The following is a 10,000-nucleotide window of genomic DNA, read 5'->3' on the forward strand; positions in this document are numbered from 1 at the left end:
AGGTCGACAGACGGAGAGGGAGATAAACAGACAGGAAGATGGACAGGCAGAAGGAGAGGTAGGCAGTAAGATAGACAGGAAGCTAAGAAATTAGGCAAACAGAAAGACGGACAGAGAGACAAACGGACAGACAGAAAAACAGACAGCTCGATGAGAAGACAGGGACAGGAAGACTCGCCCATATGGGCGTGTGAGCAGTCTTATGGGCGCGGCTCTTCACACCCATTGCGCCCTGATAGAAAATCTATGCATCTAAGAAATCCAGTTACTCGCTTCCCCCTTCCCCTTCCCTCTTCTCCTCATTCCTTTCCTCTTTCCTCCATTCTTTCTTCCATCTGTCCCTTTCCCCTCTCTTCCCTTGTAAAATGTTAAATTTCAAGAGTAAACATCCCTTTAATGTAATTTAAAACAAAGTTTGTAGGGTATTCTATATAGTGAGCCTTTTTAACTTTCATAAAAGAAACGTATAGAGTTAGCCAGAATTAAATGTATGAAATGAATTTCCAAGTTGAAAGACGTCGTATATCTTTGGTCAGGAGAGAACTTCACAGTCAAACAAAGCCATCTTACGTTATTCATATAAAAGACATTAATGTTAAGAGTTGAAAATGTTAAATGGAGATTATCTTAACCTCTTAACCGAGTCTAAAGTTCACCCTGCAGGCGAATAAAACCAATTGGATAAAAGCTTTTTGTGTTTGTCATGCATGGGAGTTATCAGTGTATCTTCACGGAGAATTTTCTTAGTTTATATAAATAAAAAGCGTGCGCGCCGACATGACGTCATCGGAACGTTATCCGTTTGACTAAAAAGACTTAGAAGAAAACAGTTTAAAGTTAAGATAATCTAAAAAAAAAAAAAAAAGTAATGCTAATAATAATAATAATAACTTTCTTACCATGAAAATTCAATATGGAAATAACCATAGATTATTATGATTTGATTTCTACATTATTTGGTAAAGTCAGTTTGAAACTACTGCATATGAAGTCTTGATCAATCATTCAAAGCCGCGTGTTCTTTTATCAGAACACTTCTCGAACATGCTCTAATTGACAATCCATTCTACACAATAAAAAAAAAAAAAAAAAACACACACCTTGGCCTCAATTTAAGCAGCCTGTCATATAGTAGTTAAAAAAATGCTTCTGTTGAATAAAATTATATGGCGGCACCTTTGGGAACAATATTAACATATATACAACCACAACATAAATAGGGTAGAGGACTGAAAAAATTATTGGTCAATGTGACTTGACTAAGGCCAGGGATAGCCCATGAGCAATAAATAATAATGGATCTAGATCAATTTCAATATAATTTTCAGTCCAGTTATAACGATGACAAAGACATCATGAGAATAGGAAAGGTAGGAAAGGGAGGGAGAGAGAGAGAGAGAGAGAGAGAGAGAGAGAGAGAGAGAGAGAGAGAGAGAGAGAGAGAGAGAGAGAGAGAGAGAGAGAGAGAGAGAGAGCGAGAGAGAGAAAGAGAGAGGGGGGAGAGGGAGAAAGGGAAAGGGAGAAGGTGAGAGGGAAAGGGAAAGAGGGAGAAAGAGAGAAGGGGGATAGGGAGAGGGACAGATTGAGAGAGAGAGAGAGAGAGAGAGAGAGAGAGAGAGAGAGAGAGAGAGAGAGAGAGAGAGAGAGAGAGAGAGAGAGAGAGAGAGAGAGAGAGAGAGAGAGAGGAGAGGGAGGGAGAGAGGGAGAGGCAGAGAGGGAGAGAAAAAGAGAGAGAGAGAGAGAGAGAGAGAGAGAGAGAGAGAGAGAGAGAGAGAGAGAGAGAGAGAGAGAGAGAGAGAGAGAGAGAGAGAGAGAGAGAGAGAGAGAGAGAGAGAGAGGGAGGGAGAGAGGGAGGGAGAGAGGTAGAGGCAGAGAGGGAGAGAAAAAGAGAGGGAGAGAAAAAGAGAGGGAGAGAAAAAGAGAGGGAGAGAGAGAGAGAGAGAGAGAGAGAGAGAGAGAGAGAGAGAGAGAGAGAGAGAGAGAGAGAGAGAGAGAGAGAGAGAGAGAGAGAGAGAGAGAGAGAGAGAGAAGGGGGGAGTATATTGGATATAATGAGAGAGAAAAAAATCCGAGCAGGAAGGAGGAGGAGGAGGAGGAGGAGGAGGAGGAGGAGGAGGAGGAGGAGGAGGAGGAGGAGGAGGAGGAGCAGCTCGGGAGCTGATCCGAACCATAATGAGAGAGAGATGGCGATGGAGGAAGAGATAAACCACATTCTCCTCCTCTTCCTCTTCCTCCTCTTTCTCTTCTCCTTTCTCCTCCTTTTTTTCTTTCTTTCACTCTTTCCTATTTCTCTTAATTTTTTTTTTTTCATTTTTCTCTTCTCTCTGTCCCTAATCCTATTTTTTCTCTTCCTCTTTATTCTTTTGCATCTTCCTCTCTTTCTTCATCCTTCTTTTACTCCTGATTCTCTTTTCTCTTTCTCTCCTCTCCCTCTTCATACACCTCCTTTCTATCTCTCTCTCTCTCTCTCCTTTTCCATCCACTCCCTTGTCTTCCTCCTCAAAACCCTTTTCTTCCTATACTCCTACCTCTCTCCTCCTCCTCCCTTTCCTCCTCTTCCCCCTCCTCCTCCCCCTCTTCCTCCTCCTCCTCCCTCCTCCTCCTCCTCCTCCCTCCTCCTCCTCCCTCCTCCTCCTCCTCCCTCCTCCTCCTCCTCCCTCCTCCTCCTCCTCCCTCCTCCTCCTCCTCCTCCTCCTCCCTCCTCCTCCTCCTCCTCCTCCTCCTCCTCCTCCTCCACACCCGTCTGTCTAGTTCACGTCAAGATAAGTTTAGACAGCGGGTCTTGGGGCTCTTATCTCCTATCACAAATGAATTGGTTGTACATCACACTCAAAATTTTGGCTTCTGCTTTTCCCCCCCATTTTCTGTGCGTTCCTTAGTGCGACACCAGTGTCTCAGCTCTTCCTCTTCTAAAGGATTCCTCGTGTATTTTCGCATAAATACATAAATACATACGTACGTAAATACATACATATATACTATGTATATATATATATAAATATATATATATATATATATATAATATATATATTCATATATATATACATATATATATATATATATATATGTATATGAACATTGAAAATTTGTTGTTGTTCATGTTTAAGACAGATTGAACATTTTAGATGCTATTCCAAGGGATTCGAACCCTGACCTGTGCGTGCATAGTCACAAAGCCAAGACGCTAGCAACTGAGCTAAGTGCTATGGTACAAAAGGACTGTAAAGTCCCCGACCACACTCGACATAGCTAGAGAAGACGTAGTCTCATTTTTATCCAATCCCCATTCAGGCGAGCCCTCCGACAAGTTGTGTATGTTTAAGACAGGTTGAACATTTTAGAAGCTCTGCCAAGGGATTCGAACCCTGACCTGTGCGCGCGCGCGCGTGTGTGTGTGTGTGTGTGTGTGTGTGTGTGTGTGTGTGTGTGTGTGTGTGTGTGTGTGTGTGTGTGTGTGTGTGTGTGTGTGTGTGTATGCAAGAGTGAATCAATTTTTAGTACCTTTGAAAATGAATACGAGACGATAAAAGACGATGACGCAAATGAGAGAGTTAAGGAGGAAGGAGTGAAAGAGAGAGGGGCAAAGGAGAGATGTAAAATAGAGAGAAGAGAGCGAGTGAAGAAAAAATGGAGGACGGTGGGAGAGGGGAAGAGAGAGAGAGAGTGTGTGTGAGAGAGAGAGAGAGAGAGAGAGAGAGAGAGAGAGAGAGAGAGAGAGAGAGAGAGAGAGAGAGAGAGAGAGAGACAGCGAGAGAGAGAGAGAGAGCAGAAAGAATACCTTTGACCTTCCTCCTCCCCCCTCCCCTCCCCCACCTACCAGCCCCGTCCATCATCTTCATTAACGCAGGATTCGAACGTTTCTTGATCGCTCGACAACGCTCCGATACGGATTCGAAGCCTTTGGTTTTGATCCCTATTGCTCGCTCATCCATGAACTGATTGAAATCGAGGAACCAATAGGATGTCTGGACAGAGCCTTCAGATTGACGATGGTGAAAACGCTTTGGTGGTGGTAGTGGCAATGATGGAGGAGGTGGTTGTGGTGGTGGTCGTGGTCGTGGTAGTGGTGATAATGGTAGAGCTGGTCGTAGAACTGGTGGTGGTGTTTATGTTGATGAAGTCATTTTGCAAAACTTCTCATCAGGAGTGTCTGCCAAGGGTTTTAAAACTACTGTAGCACAAAAAACGAAAATATAATGAAATAAAACACGGATAAACATATGTATTTGAAAAGTCACAACACATGATAAAACGTGTTATATAATGTCACGAATTAGGTCTTAGACCATCTTATGTCATACCCTATGACGTCACGAATCTTACGTCACAGCTTGTGACGTCACGAATTTCATACCATAGACGAATATTCTTTTCATCTTATTTTACTTTATCTTATATCCGTTTATTATTGTTTAATTTTATTTTATTTTACCGCATTTTGTGTTTATTTTTACTTGATTTTATTTCGTTGCATTTAATTTTGTTTGGTTATATTCTACCTATTTCTTAATTTTCATTTTACTTTACTTTATGTTCTTCCTCTATCCTATTCTATTGTGTTTTATTTTAGTTTATTCAATTTCATTTTCTTCAATTCTACTTTATCCTGCTTAATTTAATTTAATTTTATTTCATTCTTCCCGACACCATACGGTTTTGTTGTAGCAAGCCCTTTTTCATTTTTATTTTATTATTTATTGTATTCTATTCTATTTCATTTTACCTTATTCAACTCTATTTCATATTTTTTTTTACTTTATTTTGTTTAATTTTCCTGACGCCATACGATTCCATGTATTTTATTTTATTCTATTTTATTTCATTCAATTGTATTTCATATTGTTTTGTTTTATTTTATTTTGTTTAATTTTCATGACGTCATATGATTCCATGATAAGAAATCCTCCCATACCTGATTGCCCTTTATCTGGTATTCCAGCTATCTCCAACCTGCCCTCTTCATCTCTTGACCAATTCCGAATGTCGTCAGCTGATTCTATTAATCTGCAAAATATCTTCTCCATCTGCATTCACCTTTTTGGAGTGGACACGGGCGTCCCCCAGCCGTCGCCAAATTTGGAGGACCCAGTGAACGCGGCTTTGCAACCCCCAAGTGATTAGCCCGGAATCCGGCTTATTCTAACGAAAGCCGGAGTCCACGTAACTAGCCCAGAATCTGACTCATTCCGACGGAAACTGCCTTATCGCAGTCCGCGTAATTACGTCAAAATCTGACTTATTCCGACGGAAGCTGCCTCATCGTAGTCCACGTAATTACGTCAATATCTGACTTATTCCGACGGAAGCTGCCTCATCGTAGTCCAGTCATTCATTCTGAAGGAAACTGCCTCGTGCTGTGGTCCACATGATTAGGCCGTAATTCGCTTTTGTCTGACGAAAACTGCCTCACCGGAGTCGGAATCCGGCTGAGTGAAGCTGGGATCCGACTTATTCTGACGGAAAACACCCGACCGAGGTAGCCAAGCCTTACGTCAGAGTATATGTGAAGGGGTGAACCCGCTGCACTTGACCTCTTGGACAGAATCAGTCCTGAATCAGACTCATTTTGACAGAGTGAGTGCCACTAGGAACCAAACTCACGGACTGTGAGGTGTAATGTGAAAAAAGGGAGACTCCTACCGTACGCTCCCACGTGTTTTGATGATGATGATGATGATGATGATGATTATTGTTATTATTATTATCATTATTATTATCATCATCATTATTATTATCATTATTATTATTGTTATTATTATTACTATTATTATTATTGTTATTATCATTATTATCAGTTATTAATTATTATTATTATTATTATTATCATTACTATTACTATTATTATCATTATTATTAATATCATTGTTATTGTTGTTGTTGTTATTATTATTACTATTACTATTATCATCATTATTACTATTATTATTACTATTATTACTATCTGAAAGTTAAAATTGGCTGTCATATATATCCATTTTAAAGTGCTGTAAGTATTCTAGACAGTTATGCCATATTTGATTCTCATCTACATGTTTCAGAAAATGGTACTGTTTTATATATATATATATACATATATATATATATATATATATATATATATATATATATACATATATATATATATATATAAATATATACATAAATATATATACATATATATGTATATATATATACATATATATACACACACACACATGTATATATATATATATATGTAAATATATATATACGTATATATACATATATATATATATATACATATATATATATACATAAATATATACATATATATGTATATATGTATGTATATATATATATATACACATATATACATATATATATATATACATACATACATATATACATATATATATATATATACATATATACATATATATACATATATATACATATATATATATATATATATATATATATATATGGTTAAACTGAATGGCAAGATTATTATTGCAGAGTTTTTTATCTGCCTTTTCTCTTTCTCTGAGAATCTTTTTCCCTTCCACGGGAAGTTGTCTTATAATGTCACCATATGACATTGTATTGTCAGTTACTTTGGGCATGGCTTTACCAAAGTAAAGTAAATGGGACTAGCGAATGTCCCCAAAAATACAAAGATTCTACCATCAGCGCTTATATTAGAAGATCTCTTAGTCAATGTAATAATTGGGAAACAGTACATAATGAGTTAGAAAGAGCTTGTCAGACCCTTATGAATAATGGATTCGCCAATAAGGATATAGAGCGAATCACAAAAAGAACTTTAGACAAATGGTACCAGGACAAAAGCCACCCAGACAAAATCCCACAGGACATTAACGCCAAAAACCTGATTAAAATTTACTATAAGTCCTTCTTCTCCACAGCCTACAAAGAAGATGAAAGGGTTATGCAACAAATTATTAAAAGAAATATTAAACCTAAAGAAGAAAACTCTAAAGTACAACTGATTATATATTATCAAAATAAAAAGACATCTCAACTGCTACTAAAGAATAATATAAGAGAAAGTAAAAGTGACCTTCAGAGAACTCACGTCATATATAGGTACACGTGTAAACTTGGGAACTGTGCATCCCAACCTTCAAACTATATTGGCATGACAACAATGAAGCTCTCACGCCGGTTATCATACCACCTCTCTTCAGGAGCTCCCAGAAACCACCATCACTCTGCTCACAAAAGAAATTTAATTAAAGAAACTCTAATAGAAAACACAGAAGTGCTGGCAACAAATCAAGACCATAGAAGGCTACCTATCCTCGAAGCTCTCTTTATTAAAGAAACATCTCCCAATCTTAATATACAAACTAGGGATTTAGAAGCCCTCCCTAGCGTAAGGAGATCTAAGCCCACTGAAAGAAGGCACAATACTGATGACGTCACACAATAGCCGACCAATGAGGAAGTAGAATAGTTTGGGAGTCCCAGTCCAGCCCACTAGCCAATCAGAAGCCCCAAAATGTAATATCAGACCACCACCAACAATATATAAACACAATAATTCAATCAGATATTCACAGTCTAGCCACTGATGAAGCACTAAGTAGTGTGAAAACGCGTTCTGGCCAGTTTTTCACTTTGGTAAAGCCATGCCCAAAGTAACTGACAAAACAATGTCATATGGTGACATTATAAGACAACTTCCCGTGGAAGGGAAAAAGATTCTCAGAGAAAGAGAAAAGGCAGATAAAAAAACTCTGCAATAATAATCTTGCCATTAAGTTTAACCATACATGCTTGAGAGAAAATCTCCTGCCCATATATACAATGAATATATATATATATATACACACACACATATATATATATATACACACATATATATATATATATACACATATATATATACATATATATACATATATATATACATATAATATATATACCTGTACATATACATATATATATATATATATATATATATATATAATCTTCATACAGCTACAGTTACTTGTCTGTCGATCAGATAATTTTTAGATATTTTAGTGTATCATTGGTATTGCAAACCAAAATTATAAAGTTTACATAGATGACTCAAGTATTCACTTGACTAATTGCAAATTCAGATTCAAGAATTGCTGGACAATGGCTTCAAAAGACAAAATGACATTCAATACGGCCCCAGCGACTTGGATGATCGCTGTCCGAGTGTTGGGTTTGGACGTCGTTATTTGCAATGGAGGTGAGGTGGCGGCAGTTCAAACCCTGCCACGGGCAAGTTGAACCAAGGGCATGGTTTATTAAGGGGGAGTTCGTGATATTAAAGAAAAGTCACCAACAATTTCAATCAGATGAAGAAGACCCTCAACCTTTTCTTATAATGAGATTTGGAAACCTATCCATTTATACCTCCAAGTGCTTTAATTAAGTTCGTGTTTTTTCATAACTTAATTCCTCTTCCCCCCCCCACACACGCATATACAAACTTCGAATTGGATAGTCTATGTAAACTTTGGGTCGAAGACACTTGAGCATTAAAAAAATGAACATCAAATAATTCCATTCAGCTAAGAGACAATCCTTCAGCCATTTTGATTTGCGTGTATACTGAAACCTAGGCTCCATAATGATAGTAGGATTAGTCACGACTGTATTCCAAAGTAAACCCGACAAGTTGACTTTATTAGGTTAACATTCCCCGTAAACCCGAGAACTGTAAGACCATTTACATGTGCTCCCATTCATCTGACACCGAATACAGAATGGTAATATTTCAAGACTAATTCAATACACATTGTTACTCCAATGTTTATTACAAAATTATTCAAATCATAATGACTTTGTTAGGCAGAAATATTCAAATCACAAACAATCTACAATGATACTACACAGAGTTGTGATTATTCTGCTTCTGAGATCGTATATAGAATGGTATTATGACTAATTCGCTATACATTGGTACTGCAATCGATACCATAAACCTATTTAGATTGTAATGGCTTTGTTAAGCAGAAGCATCAACATCACAAACAATCTACATGCAGGTGTGAAGATGTAATCACTTTATTGATTATATATATAATTATCCGTCTATGTAATGCCTGGGGAACTCCCTTTAAACCCTAGACTGAGATCCTCAAGTTTATAGTAATATCTTACCACCAAAAGAATCTATTAACTTGAAGGTCCTACGCTAACTTAAATAAGTTCTAAAATAATCTTACACAGCTAAGACCCTTTGTCTAAGCTGACCATACGCCGCTCACATCATCTCCAAAAGCCAGACCGACTTTATTCGTCTTAAACTTATTGGACTTTGCCAACACGGTCTAAAAATACCTCCACGTCCGTCTTGAGACCCAAGACCTAAATCAAGCTGGACGTCTATGAAACCAGATATGGTCCTTGAGCCGGAGCTCCTCAGGTGTCTTGTTCAATTCGTCCAGCCAAAAACACGTTGCGATCGAGTCATATAAATTTACTGATTGATAGCATTTTCACTGGGTGCATATTTACAAAATTTAATGAATTTATGTCTGCGTGTGTGTGTGTGTGTGTGTGTGTGTGTGTGTGTGTGTGTGTGTGTGTGTGTGTGTGTGTGTGTGTGTGTGTGTGTGTGTGTGTGTGCGCACGCGCGCATCCTTAATTGTATGTTTTAAAGTATACGATCTTATTGTTTATTCTCAATACGGTATCGAATTGTTTGGATTTCATTTTAACTAACACCAAACGATTTTAATTAGTTAGAAAGTGAATCTGGTAGGAGAAATGATTTCAAAGTTTTCACTAAACCGAAGACCCACAAGGACGATGGTCCTCGGGAGTTGGTGGTATTCATAGCCATAAGAAACATAAGAATGAAGGAGACTGCAAGAGACCATAAGGCCTACACTAGGCAGTTCCATGTCCACTGCCACCTGTCATCCCCATCCATAAAGTTGTCTAACCTTTCCTTAAGACAGCCTCCCGGAGCTTTCGACCCCAACAACCAGCGCTTCTTTCCTTGGGGACAATATGACGTCGAAGTGGTGAGGTCAGA

At 38.0% G+C, this 10,000-nt stretch overlaps 1 protein-coding gene across 11 annotated transcripts in view; it reads right to left on the reverse strand.

Annotated features, from left to right (window-relative positions):
* The window catches only part of LOC143032379 (uncharacterized), an 851,065-nt gene that overhangs the window by 193,580 nt on the left and 647,485 nt on the right, over positions 1 to 10,000 (reverse strand). The gene's annotated exons all lie outside the window — the stretch shown is intronic.

The sequence above is a fragment of the Oratosquilla oratoria genome, chromosome 1 (genome assembly GCF_046742065.1).
Source record: "Oratosquilla oratoria isolate Oo_2021 chromosome 1, ASM4674206v1, whole genome shotgun sequence".
Lineage (NCBI taxonomy): Eukaryota > Metazoa > Arthropoda > Malacostraca > Stomatopoda > Squillidae > Oratosquilla > Oratosquilla oratoria.